The following is a 15,362-nucleotide window of genomic DNA, read 5'->3' on the forward strand; positions in this document are numbered from 1 at the left end:
GCTGGCAGCCTGGGGTGATTTCACTTTCTGTTTTGTGCTCACTTTCTCTTCGGTTGTTGCGTTTCCCGCACTCGCTCACTCGCTCCCTCTCACTGTGTTGTCTCATCTTGCCTCTGCTGTCTGGGAGGGGGAGCCCTGCCTCCTCTTGCCTTCCTCAGATCAATGCCCTGGCCACTCACTTTCTGATGTTGCACGACGGGAAATGCTTTGAATACTTACGACATGGCCGCTCACATTGATTGCCAAGATTGACAGCAGTAACCATCGCCTTCACTTGTTTCAGGAGGGAAAAAATAATAATAATGAACCTGATTGTAACCAAATCTCCAGGCAACCCATCAGCAAACTTCTAACGATCCGGATCCTGCACAGCCATGGCCCGGAGAAACACCAGCAGACTTTAGTGCATTTATTTTTATTTTATTTGCTGAATTACTCCCCGTTTATTTCTCTCCTTTCTACATCCCCTTGCCCTTTTTTTAATGAAAATTACTGAAGCGCGTAAAAAAAAAGGGGGGGCGAGTGACTCTCCCAATGCTTTGTTCCACACCGGATTCCGAGGAGGTAACCAGGAAAAAAAAAAGCCCTATTGTGTTGTATACCTGTTGTTTACTATGGTGTGTAGTGCAGCATTGCTAGGTGGTGGCGGCGGCGGCGGCGGCAGTGTTTTAATGGGGTTTCGCTGGATTTATGTCGCTTTGCAGGAGAGAATCAGGGTTCCCCTGCGCTGTCTTTAATGGGTTGTTAGTTGCAATTGTCTAAAACAGCAGCGTCCGGAGGTAGATGTGTTGTTTAGCTTTTAACATTCTGAACTAACCCCCCTCCCCACGCGATTATTTACTTTTATACCACGAGGGTTTATTTTATTTTATTTTATTTTGGAAAACTACTTACAGTCTCCTCCGTGTGTGAGGTTTCCAAGGCTGTGAAATCTTTTAGGGACCTTAAGGACTCTACTTCCTTGAAATCACAACACTTTCTCATCCTCCCCGAGTTGAATCTATTTTAAAATGTAGTGACAGATCAGCGTTGTATTTTAAGATCACCCACGGCAGAGAACACATGGTGCTAGGGGAGACAGTTTCTTACGTACAGTAACACAAGAGAGAGAGAGAAAGAAACCCTGAATAAATCTTTCAGAGCAGAAAGCTGCTGTCATTACTCCGTAGTGTTCGCGTGGGTTTGTCCTCCGTGGATAGACCCAAAGAAACAGAATGGAAGAGGATGCAAGGACTTTTTATAGCGATTTAAAATTCTCCGTTAAGTTTGAGGTGGGTAATTGCATTGAAGTTTGCCACAAATGTGCTATTCGTGGAGCATATTATACAAAGATATTGGACCAGTGGGTGGTAATATTGCGTTTGGCCACAGAGGGGCACTATCCCGAGGATTTGCAGTTCCTGTGGTGGCGTCTTATCTCTCCAGGCAGAAGGCTTGGATAAAGTTATACTGAAAACTTTAAAATTGATATCACACCCTAATTTGTGATACACAAGGAGGGGGAAAAAAAGACCATCATCAGAGAGCTCTGTTTACACCATGAGAAAGGGAGAGCTGTGCTGCATTGTGGGCTTGCCCACAACATTCAATTTGGGATTTCTTGCTGCCTTAGCTCTCGCCGGAGGTCATGCAAATCGACCTTAAAAGAATGCATAAGCCATAAATTAAAATAAACCCTTAGCCAGGGGCTGATCCATAAGCAGACAATACCTAACCTGGACAAAACGGCTTCCTTTGCGAGCTGAAAAAAAGAATAGCGCCTAAGCTAAATGCAACGTAAGTTTTCAGGAAGTATTTCCCTTATATATATATATATATATATATATTTTAATTAATCGCAATGCAACTACATATAGTAGCAGTTTATAGACAATGCTGTAAGAATCTGAGTGAGGCACGGTGTGTTTGTGGAGAGCTTGTGCTTTCTCGAGTTTTCACTCTTTCGGAGCTGTTGGTGTGTTTGATTATGGAGAAGAAGCCTCTTTATGTAATCAGGTTTGATGTTTTATCTTAAATAATGATCTTAGGTTTATGAAAACCCTGAGTTGGCTACAAATGTATGTAATAGGCACACACACTGTATCTGTGTATACTCATCTCGTGAGTGTGTTTTTTTTTTCTTGCGTTTTTGGCAATTGTTCCATTCATGATTCTGAAAAGAATGATCAGTAAGAACTAATAATTCTTCTACTTCTTGAGTTCTAGTCTTTAAAGTAGGAGGTACTGGGCATGCTGGTTATTATTCTTGTGTATATGCCTGTACGTGTGCATCAGTGTGTGACATTGTCTATGTTTGTGTGTGATCACACACGTTATATGATCAGATACATACACATGTACATTAATAATTTAGCTGTCAGTGAACTACTCTTCTGACGAGATCTTGCCAGCTCCGTTTCCTACTCAATAGCATTGAACAGTTAACCCGCTAGGGCTGCGTGCTTTAGGAGAGCAGGGCCTTGAGGTGAACCAGAGACACTGATCATATCGATTTGATTGCTGCCTTTGCTTTCGACAGGACCGTTTCACAGGGTTTTTTTAAGGACGGGAAAGAGTGAAAGTGGCAACGTGAAAAGACAATTAGTGTTGTGTCTGAGTGTGTCGGGTATTTTACAGGAGAAAGTCATCGCGGGGGGGGAGGGGGGCGGGGGAGATTAGCTCTGTCCTAGGGGTGTTTCCCAAAAACACAGACAGTGAAACTTTCAGAGATAAAGAAGCATGGTTTTCGCCTGTTGTATGCAGATAAGGTATATGTCTGGGTTCATTTAAATAGCCTACAGCACATGGTCGGCAACTTTTAAAATTTTTATTTTACATTTATGTTGACATTTTTAATATTTCCATCTCTTTAAAACTGATCAAAAGGACGCGAGAGAAGAACCCAGTCCTCAACGCAGGGTTTCAACAGAAATAAACGAATTTCCCTTTTCCATATTCCTGTAAGGGGGCAATTCTGAAGCCTGTTTTGAGACTTTAACTTGACTTGACTTGTTTTATTGACGTGCTTGTGCCCACTCACTTAATTAAGCCATTATGCCATAAAGTAAATAATGAAATGGATGAGATGTATGAATATAGTCTGCCATTATATACAAATACTGAATAGAAAAGACAGCCGCCTTTTTTACTTTTCCACAAGCCCACTGCATATCATGAGCTATTTTCCATGACTTTATTGCAGGTTCCTCCCGGCATGAGATTTCTTGTGTTCAATATTCACAATGTTATATATACACTGTATGCACATTATAAATAGTGACCATACCTAGCATTTCATTCTAGTAAAATAAAAATAATCTATTTATAGAGAGTACATTGAAAAGAAAATAATTAGGTCACTTGGATTATGCTGCAGTTTGAAGTAGCATAACACCTGGCAGGAACTACTTAGCATTTTCTTTAAACTCTGTACTATCCATAACTTTGTTTCTTATAATACATTCTTGTGTTAAGTGAGAAAGGCTGTTTGTAAAACAATCCCCTGGCTAGTCCCACTGTTGGGTGAAGTTGATCCTGTAATGGCATTTTGTTTTGAACAGTTGCTGTAGTTGAAGTTCCCTCATAAGGTAAGGTGGCACTGGGTCTGAAAGGAGGTCCAAATGCCACATTTATAATTAGACTGCCAATTCAGCACATTGTATCCATTGCTATACAGGGATATACTGCTGTGTCTGGTCTCTCAATAGCCTGTATTCAGAATTAGCCAATTCAACTGCTTAAACTTCGGAGTCAAATTTAGAATAGGCAATGAGAGAAGGAAAGAAAGAAAACAATAATGCTTTCTCTTTTCCTCAGCTAGCTATTAAAAGCCAAAGAATGTACGGAAACCAAACCATGCACTGTACTTGGAATCAATACATCAAACGTAGTTTGGCCAGAGTCTGCACGTTTTTTTAAATTTTTTTTTTAAAGTGCACTTGAGGGAGGCGGAGGGGGGTAGGTGACACAAACTACTCCCCCACCCTTGCAAATCACTCAGAATGGGATGTTAATCCAGTCAGTGCAGTTTAGAAGGTTATTTCCCTAGAAATTGGTTGGTTTTTTTTTGTTTTGTTTTGTTTTTTTGCAGAGGGAGAACACGTATTAAAATAAGGAGCTGTCAGTGCAACTTGCCCTGGGTTTAGAGAGTGAGAGAAGTGCTGCTGATTTCAGGTCTGACCACAGATGCTTGGACAAACCTTGGCAGGTACTTTCCCCAAATTTTAAGGTCCTTACATGCAGAAGTAGTAACTTTCCCTGGCATTGTTAGGCAGCTGCCTGCCTTAACTCCAGTGCACGCATCCCTCCTGGCAGGGTATGTACAGAGGCCACAAAGATGCTGGAAAGGATGCTCTTTCTGCTTTGCAGGGCCGAGGTTGTCCTCTTAGGCGGAGAGCGAAAGGCGGGTTGTGAATGTGCATCCCCCGGACCCTACCCAAGCAGTGACCTGCCAATTGCTGGGCCACCCACTGAGGCTGCAGCCAGTGACACCCCGGCCAGCGGAGGCCAGCAGGTTCTGCAGGAGGCAAGACACTGGTTGGTTTGGAGAAGTTCAGCCCCCTACCCCCCCAGTCCATATCCCGGCAATCACGTTGGGGAGCCACCCAGGCGATTGGGGATGGCAACCAATGCCCCCGGATTGCAGCTCCGGGTGTTGCGGAAGCCTCTGTGAATCTCACGCAGCGATTCAACCCAAGGGATTTGGTGGTTTCCTCAACAGCCCCAAATTTCCCCGCGAAAGGCCGGGAGCCAGCGCGAGAGAGGGCTGGGGCAGCGGCTGCTGCAGCAGCAGCAACAGGCAGCTGAGGGAAGCGGCGGCCTGAGCCAGCCAAGCAGCAGCCCCGCCGCAGGAGAAGGGGACACACGCTAGGTCTGAGCTCACGAAGGCTGCAAGCCCCGGGACACCTCGCGCTGGGCACTTGCTGCTGGCGTGCCTCGTGCGTTTGTGCCTGGGTTTACAGCGCCTGGCTCCTTCCCTGCTTGTCACGCTTTCTGTTGCGCCCCAACCTCTCTGAACCTAAAGCTTTAACTCATTCGGGAATGAACACGAGGGGCCCTTTGGCGAACCACATTCGCTCCTCCTTCCTCTTACCGCTTCTCATCCTTGCAGCAGCCGCACTGGGAATTTCAGAACTGTTTGTGAGACTTTGCTGGAGACTACTCGAGAGCTTGTCTGGTTTCTTTTCTGTTGGCTTGCAGGGTGCAAAACCAGGGTAATGCGTAGGGAGTGAGAGTAGGATAGATATCGCCATAGATGCGCATGTACATGTGTGTGTTGTGTTGTATTTTTGTAACTCTCTGTGCTTCCTTATTACACCAAAGAATCATTTAAAAATACATACACCTTTATGAAAGTAAAGGGAGAGGAGAAGAGCAGAGCATACCAGTTCCCCAGGCCAGGCCAGTCGTACAGTATCTGACTTGTACAAACAATTAGCCAGTGCCAAAAGTTAGTTGCCTCTGTTGTCAGTTTGTTTTTTGTCAATAAATATTGCTCCACTCCCCCCTTCATTAGTAGTTGTGTGTGTGGGAGGGGGGGACGTTTTTAATGTGTGGCCAATAGTTGCTCAATTCAGGCCAAACTTTTTCTATTTAATAATAATAATAATAATAAAAAAAAAATCACTGGAGGTGTTTTCCAGGAGGTCCTCCCTCCTGTTATGAGTTGAAATGTCTGCATCTCTTTAAAGGCCTTCAGAGTGATGAAGACCAGGACTTTGCACCATGATAGCAAAACCAAATATTTTCTTCTCAGTGGGCACAGAAAGTTTCTTCAGTCATGACCTTATATCTATTAAACACCTTAATCACCTTGGGAGATATCACTTTTTCAGGAAGAATATCCATTAATCTTTTACAGTTGGTTTGATTCTCCTCTAAAAAAGTATGTGGATCAAATGTAAAAGGTTACTGACATTTTAAATTTTTTTTCATAAAACAAAGAATTATGGAAGAGAAGTAGCAATATAGTTTTCTCTCTAGTATGTATTGTGGGTGATGTATATTTCTCTCTCAGTAGCGTATCTTAAAAGATTACTGGGTGTAGTTGGCAAAGGATACCTTTAACAACTTATATTTTAAATGTTATGTAAATAAAAAAGTGGTTTATTTTTGTGTGCGTATATAAACTATGGCCGTCTCTGTAATTGTACAAGGATGTATTTTTTAAGGTTTCTGGCAATAATATAAATCATAAAAACAGAGCTTTGAGTAGCTTGTAAATTATGCCAGAGACCCAACATTAAAATACAATCTAATAATACGTACAGTAGTTTGGGTGTATCTTGTTACTGAAGTGGCAACAAAAAACTCAGACACTAATGTAAATTTTTTTAATCCTTTAGTAAGTTGATATATTGTCTTTCTTACTGTATTTTTATTTGTTTGAGCTTACATACATTTTTCTGTTTTTTTTTTCCATGTAGAATATCATATGTGGTATGGCTGGGGACATGTTTCTGCAATATAACACAAGAAATTCCTTTTACTATATTAACACATATTAGGTTACTTTATAACAAAAATCTGTAACTATTTAATAATGTATCATTATTGCTCATGACATCACACTTAAAGTCCAAGGCTGTAAAAAGCTGTGATTAATAAGGCTCTATCTGACACAAGTGTGAAGTTTGTATGTGTATGTTTGTGTGTATATATGTAACCATATGCAGAGGAGGATGATCGTGCAGTTGTGTTGACTAGAAAACAACTGATTTTTACCATGATAAAACTGGATAATGACATGTTTTCAAAGCATGTCCATGATACCAATACATTATTCTTTTAATACATTATTCTATAGCAACAGCAAATATTTGTGACATCACAATGAGAGATTTCCTGCCAGTTTTTAGTTTACTATCTTTTAGAAAGTCTTCAGTTATTTGGCACTGATGAAACTGCTACACATAACCATGGTATATTCAAGTATTCAGTGAAGTTTTAAATAATTCTCTTTCAATTAGCACAACAGGAACTTGAAAAATGGATTTTCTCTTAAAGGAACAAGAATCATTAAATGCAGGTTTCTTCCCTCCTCTTGTATATTTTAAAAACTTCATATTGGTTTTATGTTTTTTGTTTAGTCTCTCTAAAGAAAATTAAAAAAACAAACAACACTCCTGCCCTCCCTCCTGCCAAGCTTGAAAATGATGTTTGGAAATGATTAGACAGTAGAAGTATTTTTATCACATTTCTCTTGAGGTTTGCAAATTTGATTGGGTAATATAAAATGGGGTACATTACTGAAGTTGGTTAATCAGAGTCATTCATTTATAACACAGAATACATATATATCAATTGATGTTTTTGAAGTCAAGCGAAACATTCCATCAAGTTAATGTGTTTAAGAGTATCATATCAGGCACAGACAGGTACTAGAAATGATAAAAAGCAGATAACATGCAACAAAATGATTTACAGATGGGTCATTATCTACTATAGTGAGGTTACAAAGATCATATTCTTTATAAAAACAGAATGTAGTTTCTATAGAGTTAGCAGAATTATTTAGACAAATCTGAATAGTGAAGGACTGGTAGAATTTGTCGAAGACCGCATGTATTACATTTCTAACCCTCTTGTAGTCTGCATATTATTTTAATATGTGGAAACATATTGGCATGTGTTTTAAATACTTTTTATGCTGGGAATCCCAAAAATAAGTTTGCTGATAAAATGCTTTTTTATAGTCTGTATACATTAGATATTTAAACTTTAAAGTTTTCGTAAGAACCTTTGTGTGGAGTAAGACTAAATTATCCATTCTTCAGTGAGAATGTAGAACATTTATTTTACCTGCTTTAAGTGATATGGGAAAGCAAACTCTTGTAGTGCAGTTAGGAAATGTGTGTTTAAAATATGCATGGAGAATTTTATGTTATCTACACATTTAAAAAACAAACGAACAGTGGGGAAGGTGGTTTTTTTATTCTGTAGGATTGCTAGGTTTAAGAACGTGCTCAGTGTGGTGGCTGAGGATCTAAATGATCGCAACTGATGCATCTCTTCTATAGATTGGTAGACAAGACCCCAGTTAAATGTTTGCTATTCACTTCTTCAACAACATATAGAGGCGTGCACTCCCATTATTTCTCCAGTCTACTATGGTAGACTGATATTAGGCAATATGAAACCCTAAAACCTCAGAGTTGCAGTATTGATTTGATTCTTAACTGCAAATCCTCCATATCATTGCTCAAAATATCTAACTTTACACCAATATTAGCCATTCTTTTTATAGTGACACCATGCTTACTAAAAAACTTCTAAGCACTGAGGTCAGGTGTTGAGATTGGATTCTAGTTTATTTTTTATGAATCAGATAAAGATTTCTGTTCATGAGACCGTATGTGAAGATGAGAGAACAAGAACATTTCCATATCAAAGGCAATATATCTGAGGCTGCATAGTAATTAAAATGCAGTGGTTTGGACTCTGTGCAGTAGCACTTAAGCAGAGCGTTGTTGGGACCTTGTGCAGCATGAAGGCGGTTGCCACTTGCATACTTCTAGAAATATACTTATAATTTTGTACAAACATTTATGCCAGTCCACACTTTTCTGTGGATAATTTGTATTTCATCCAAACCATTCAAAGTAGAAGATATTTTTTGAGCAACCCCTTCATTATGGCTTTTGTGCATCAACTATTTTTATTCTGCTTGTTTGTATTTCCTCTTACCAGAATGATGGCTTGTTTATATTCAGATTTTTTTTCTATTTTTCTAAGACCCCTTCTGTATATCACTCAAATTTTAATGGAAATATCTTCTTAGATTAATTGAAGACAGCATGGTTTATTACATGCTGCATTTTAGAATAAATTCACTGTATGCATTGGAACAGAGTATTTTTAATAATACAATACGCATTAAAAATTCTGACTAATTCTTACATGATACTAAGGGAATGAGGAAATTATTTCTAAGGCCCTGTCTACGTAGAGAAATTGATCAGCATAGATACTGGGGGATAAACTATTCTGTAGTAGCTATTCCAGAATAGGTCCACATGTGGTGACTTTATTCTGGATAATTAGTTTGTTCACAAAGCAGAATAATTATACCAGATTAAAAATTACTTTTATTCCAGAACAGAGAATCTGCAAGGAGAACTATTCTAGAATGGCTATTCTGGAGTAGTTTATTCTATAGTAGCTATGCCAGTTTATTTCCCCATGTAGACAAGGCCTAAGAATACTTTAATCTCACAATGCACCTCAAGTGTCCTCATCACCCCTAGCCATCTATGCTAGGGATTCCTATTATCTGTTATATCCACTTAGTAACCAAAATTATTAATTAGAAGTCATCAGGAAACTTTAAATATAAACATATTTTTGTATCTTGTGAAAGTGTTCTGTTCTGTTAAACTTATTATAAGTCTCACTTTGGCCATTTCTTTTCCACTTTTAGACTGTGTTTGTTTTAGGAGTATGACACTTGAATATAATGGACCACATGACCAGGATTTTACAGCATATTGTGTATGCATTTGACATCAGTATTATTGTGGATGAGCTATTAAGCTGAGGTCCTGACCATTTGTGGTTAGCAAAGAGCCCATGACATTGTTTTGCAAGAGTAGGGTTATTAATCTCAGTGTCATGGCCGAATTCCAATTTAGATAGGATATAGTTACCCATCTAAATTTCCCCCTGCAGTTTCATCAACTGGCTGAGTTAATCCTCACTTCCTCTCAAAAATACAGTTGTGTAGTGTCACTGGTGCAGAAAATTTATTGTGTTTTTATCCGACTAGTGCTGCAGTGTAGCAGTTGGTGATGGTATCACTAGAGCTATATAATCTGTAAAGCATTTTGGGAGCCTTCTCAAGGAAAGGTGCTACATATATGTTGTAAGTGATTTATTATTTTATTGTTAAGATGAACAGTTAAAAAGATTATATTTATTCAGTTTTTTAGTTCTTGAGCTAGTTTTGGAAGAAAATATTTAGAGAGATAGGGACAGATCCTCAGCTGGTGTAAACCAGCATAACTCTGTTGCAGTGGTTCTCAAACGTTTGTATTGGTGACCCCTTTCACACAGCAAGTCTCTGAGTGTGACCCCCCCTTATAAATTAAAAGCACTTTTTTATATCTATCATAAATGCTGGAGGTGAAGCAGAGTTTGGGGGTGTGGAGGCTGACAGTTCACAATCCTCCACGTAATAACCTCGTGATCCCCTGAGGGGAGTCCCGACCTGCTGCTCTATGGACTTCAGTGGAACTACGCCATTTTACATCAGCTGAAGATATGGCCCACAGGAGCTGATCTAGCTCCCACTGGAGTCAATGGAAAGACTTCAAGGGGACTTCAAAAGGACCTGCTGTCACTGAAGTCAATGGCAAAACTTACATTGATTTCAGTGGGTCAGGGCCAGGCCCTTATGTGTGATGCTATCTTTTGCTCTTTGGATGAAATTCATTCCCCACCCTTTTGCCCTGCAAAGACTAAGTAACTGGAATTTATCTCTTTCAAGCCGCCTCTTGGGTTCTCTCTCAAGAGCTGCTCTTCCAGTGGATCAGGTGGAGTAGGAGATGCTGCTGCTTCCTCACCCATTATGTGTGGTTTCTGGGCCACTGAATCCATGTAATAATCCTGGAGTCTGTGGCTGTGCATACTCCCTTCCTCACCCACATCATATGTGGAGTGCAGGCTCCTTGCTTGCAGATCCTTGTATATAGTCCCTCTGCTGAGTGCTTCACAATAAGGGTGAATTTCACTTAGTCCTCAGCACAAGTTTATGGGTTGCGCACAAGCAAAGTTGTCATTTATGTGCAGTGATGTATAGTTCAGGGTATTTTTGTTGTGGTTTATAATAGTTCAACTCTGATTTACTTAAGTACTTCCTTAAATTTAATACTAAAATATCCTCCTGACTTGCCAAAAATTTCAAAAGGCAAATGTCTAAAAAGGCTTTTATGTTTCCAGACACCATTTGATATTTTAAATACAATCACCTTTTTGTCTGTAAAATGTAGACTTTACTAGTTTTGATATGTGCATTCAGTTTTAAACTAGGATTTTCTGTCCCAGCTGCAAACTTAACTACAATTTGTATTTTTTTTTGTGTGTGTACAGACATATGTTCGTTGAACAGGATTGTTAAAACATACTGTGGATAATGTGTCCACCATGAAATGTATATCATCAAGGTCCTACTCTTAATATTTTTTCCCTACTGGAGGTGGGAAAAGAGGCAAAAAGGAAAACACCAAATGAATCTTCCCCCCACTAAAAAGCATCAGAGAGAGAGAGACCCTGTTGTCTCTTTTTTTTCTGGTTTGATGCTATACATAGTTACAGTAGATGCAGCTTTAACTGTGGAGTCACTTGTGCACTTCCTAATTATGGTGGTGCCTTGTTGCCCTGAGCAGGATCAGGTCTGCATTGCGGGAGGTGCAGTACAGACATAGAGGTAGACACAGTAACTTGTAGTATTTCTCTTTTTGGTTAGTGATTGGAAACTTTTTATTTAAAACAAGTTAGATATGATCAGCCTTTTCATCTTGGCTTGGTGGGATAGAAGTTGATCAAAGGGGAGGTGTGCTAGGCCATGAGGACTATGTTCGGAGAAATGTAACGATATGGAAAAATCCATAGGAGAGGAAAGGAAGATCGAGGCGGAAAGGTCTTGCCAGTTAATATTCTACTTAACTGGGGTAAGATCACACATAACTTTTTCTTGGTTCTGCTGCACAATAGTTGAAGAGAGCATTTGTTGTGGTGTCAGTAATGTTGCTTATGTTTAGATTACTTTTAGAGCGTCCCAACATATAAGTTTGCCAGCATGCCTACTTGAAAAGGGAATGTCCCAAATTTAAGACTCTTCTTCCACATTTTTTTCTTAAAACCTCTTTACGCCTTGTCAGGCCACTTTCCACTAGCCTATTCCTCTTCTTTCCTCACTTCTCAAGTGTGAGAGACAGGGGCTGATCACTGCCGTGTTTCTTGTGCTGTTCAACACCAGAATACTTTCCTGATCAGTGCTCAACAAATTGCACTGGCCAAGTATGTTGGACAGAACTTGTGGGTTCTGATGACTGCAATGAGTGAGGGAGTGGAGTAGGCTGGTTGATTCAAGGTGGGCAGCATTCTCCTGCAGCCAGCAGAACTGGGGCTAGTGAGAACTGGTTAAAAGACAGGGCTGGCTCAGCAGGAGTGGGAAGAGAAACAAAATTGAAAACTTCCTCCAGCATATCTCTTTCAAGTCTCTGGGCAGCTTTGCTAGGTTGGTGTTTTTACATGTTTTCTAAAAGTAGTCCCTCCGAAAACAAAGTAAAAGAAAAGTAGCAGAACTTTGTCCAAGCTCTGTGTGTTGTAATGGAAAATAGAGTTAAGGTTTTCTTTTTGATTATGTGAGATCTTGAGTCTGATCCAACTTAATACGAAACAAGGTTCTCTTCTGTTTCTTGCTGGGCCCATTTAAACTTTGTAAATTAATACAACAGGTCACAGTGCTAAGAGCTCTGTATGCACTGGAAGGAAGCAAAGCTGATTGGGAAGTGTCAGGTGAGCAATCAGTCACCGGGATTTCCTCAGCTTCAAGGAGGAAGAAAGGAGCTATCTCTGGCCTCAATCAAGTCTTGCTTTTCTGGGCTTAGAGAGCAGACTCCCATTGACTTCTGTACCCTGTGGCTTATAGAATCGTTGACCAGGAAGCAGGCCACAGATTCCCTGACTATCTTGTAGAATTCCTGCCACTGGGGGAGGAGAAGTGAGTTTACCCATTATCATGCCTGCTGGCTTCCTGGTGCATTCAGGCTGTTTCTGGTAAGAGAGTGAGCAGCAAGTGGCTCTCTTTAGCTCCCACTATTCCTCATCACCTTGTGCTCTTTGTAAGGTTGGGTGGAGATGTGGCATTGGCATAGCAGAGGCAACTTCTCTGTTTCTCTGCACTGTCCTATCAATATGCCTGAACAGACCACCCTTAGGTGAGAGAGCGTATAATAATAATAATAAGGGGTTCAGGCACATAAATATGGTTCTAGTTTCAGCTCTTTAACAGACTTCTTTGGTGGCCTAGCACTAGTCACTTAATCTCTCTGTGTCTCAGTTTTGCTATCTGTAGAATGGGGAATAATGCTACTTCCCCATTTGACCAGGGATGGTGCTAGGTGGTCAGAGATGTCCTGTAGTAAAAAGGAGTCAAAATAAGGAGAAAAGGTGGGTGGGGAGAGCAGGGTTTCCTCCTCCCCATTGCAAAGGTTGGGTAAGCAGTGCTCTTCCCTAGTTCCCTTTCCTCCTTGGTCAGTGAAAGCTCTCCCTCTTGTTTCAATCTACTTTACCCACTGATAATAAACAATGCTGATTTAATCCTTGACCTGTATATCGAGACTGTGACAAAGGTGCTAATTAGTGCTCTTTATTATGGTGGGTTTTTATGTGTGGGGGTGTGTCCATGATCAAGTGGATTGAAAACACCATTTCATATAGGTCAGCTGTCCCGCAGTATTGAGATTGAATAATTGGGCCAAATTAACACCCATTACCTAGAAGCAAAAGGTTCTGTATCTTCTGAGTTTATCCAGTCCCTCCATGGAAGAGAGAAATCGGTAGGAGAGAGAAGGTAAACTGCAGTGGCAGCCAAAAGAATAATTTATGAAGGCTGGCCATAAGCTGAATTTGAGGTTCTGTGATCTTCATTGCACAACATGATGAAAAGCAGAATTAGAAGGAAATCTTCCTGCAGAGGTCAAGGTGAGTATGATCATTGATGGCAATGTAACATTCAGGATGAACGGTTGTTGAATCCACTCCTGGTAGGCTTTCAGACAAAACACATACAAAATGATGTGGACAACAAATAACAAAGTGAGGGACAAAGCCCACCCCTAATCTTTTGTGGTTCCCTCTTTGCCTTCACGGAAGATTTCCTTTCAACGTGTGGATTTCGAAGTGTGGAATGATAAGATAAAGAGGGTGAACGTTTGCTTCCTCTCATGCTGCCTTACTGTGGCTCCCACCATGATATTTCCTGTCCTCAATATATTGTATCACTAGTATTAATAGTAAGTGGATGCAAATCAGTATGGCATCTGGTAGACTGTTTTCAACTGACCAGGATAAACAGCAGATATGGAATTTATGTCCATGAGACTGTGACCTTCTCACACAAGTAGTATTCCCATAGGTAGATAATGAAGCACCCCTACTGAGTGTAGCTAAAGTCCAAATCCTCAGTAGAGTTATTACATATAACATATATTAAAGCTGTTCCTTGATTTTTTTTAAAATCCTCTCGCTGTTGTAGCTGGAACAGCAGCTGCCGCTGGTCTCTGCTGATATCACACTGTGCTGAATTGGTTCTTCTTGAAAGTGTGTGAGAGAAGAAAAGGGATGACAAAATAAAGACAAAGGAAAAGGAGTGGAAAGGACAAAGATAGAGAGGAGAGACAAGGGGAGTGCATTTATTTGAATTATATGTATGATCAGTGACACTGTTAGGACTTTTGGACATACGTGTGAGAATTTCTGTAGTCTTTCCACATGATTATTTGTGTAGCTTTAATTATTTAATAATTTATTAAAGTTATCTTAATACTGTGTGTAGTGTCAATCCAATCAGTAAATTAAAACAGTACACGGTAACTTAAAGGAGGCCTAGTTTGTGACTGCTATCCTTGAGGTAGAGTTCCAAATTCCTTCTCAGTTCCATGTAACTGGCTCATAACAAATTCTTTGAGGGTGAAATTATCCATGTTTGGTCTCATACAAAAAGAGAGCTTTTTTAGAAAGATAGATTATCAAATCTGTTCAGTCATTTTTGACATCTGTCAATCTATTTTGTGTGTGTGTGTGTGTGTGTGAACACATGCGTGCCTCCATACACACACACGCACATGTATGTATAATTAGGTTGAATGTCTTAAATAAAAGTTTTTGGTGTTTTAGCCCTCATTTTAGAAATGGATTGATAGGAAGATATGTTAAGTCTTCAAATTCTAAAATATCATTTTAAATTAGTAGTTCACTCAGACTGTTGCACACAAATGTGTGTGTACTCAAACAACTTTGAAGTTTGTATGAAAGACACTATGCAAGAAAAGAAAAAGTTGTGGGGTTTTGAGTCCTTACCTTATGAATGGTAGGGGAATAGCTTGCAGGTCTTGTAGGCTGGGCAGATTTGACCTGGCTGGGAGCAATATAGAACTGAAAAAGGAGCTTTATGGGTTGGCAGGCAGAAGATTATTCATTAGGTAGAAGGAACTCGGCTTCTGGGGTAGGGAAGTGTGCACTAGATTGAGAGAAGAGGAGAGAAAAAGGAGTATTGGAGGCACAGAGTGGGGAGGGAATCAGAGGAAGAAAGAGGGGAAAAATGGAAAGATTGTGTCAGAATTACGGTAATGGATGAGACGCATCCAGTTACAGAGGTGAGT

The 15,362-nt window shown here is 40.1% G+C and overlaps 1 protein-coding gene across 17 annotated transcripts in view; it reads left to right on the forward strand.

Annotated features, from left to right (window-relative positions):
• Positions 1–175: 175 nt before the first annotated feature.
• The window catches only part of SOX6 (SRY-box transcription factor 6), a 449,851-nt gene continuing 434,664 nt past the window's right edge, over positions 176–15,362 (forward strand). For 9 of the 17 annotated variants that reach the window (XM_077818340.1, XM_077818339.1, XM_077818351.1 and 6 more), the window contains exon 1: positions 1,096–1,776. The gene's annotated coding sequence lies outside the window, so the exon portion shown is untranslated. Of the gene's footprint in view, positions 565–1,094; positions 1,777–4,069; positions 4,187–15,362 lie in introns of those variants that run through there. The other 8 variants (XM_077818347.1, XM_077818341.1, XM_077818363.1 and 5 more) reach the window with 4 other exon arrangements.

The sequence above is a fragment of the Eretmochelys imbricata genome, chromosome 6, assembly GCF_965152235.1.
Source record: "Eretmochelys imbricata isolate rEreImb1 chromosome 6, rEreImb1.hap1, whole genome shotgun sequence".
Taxonomy (NCBI): domain Eukaryota; kingdom Metazoa; phylum Chordata; order Testudines; family Cheloniidae; genus Eretmochelys; species Eretmochelys imbricata.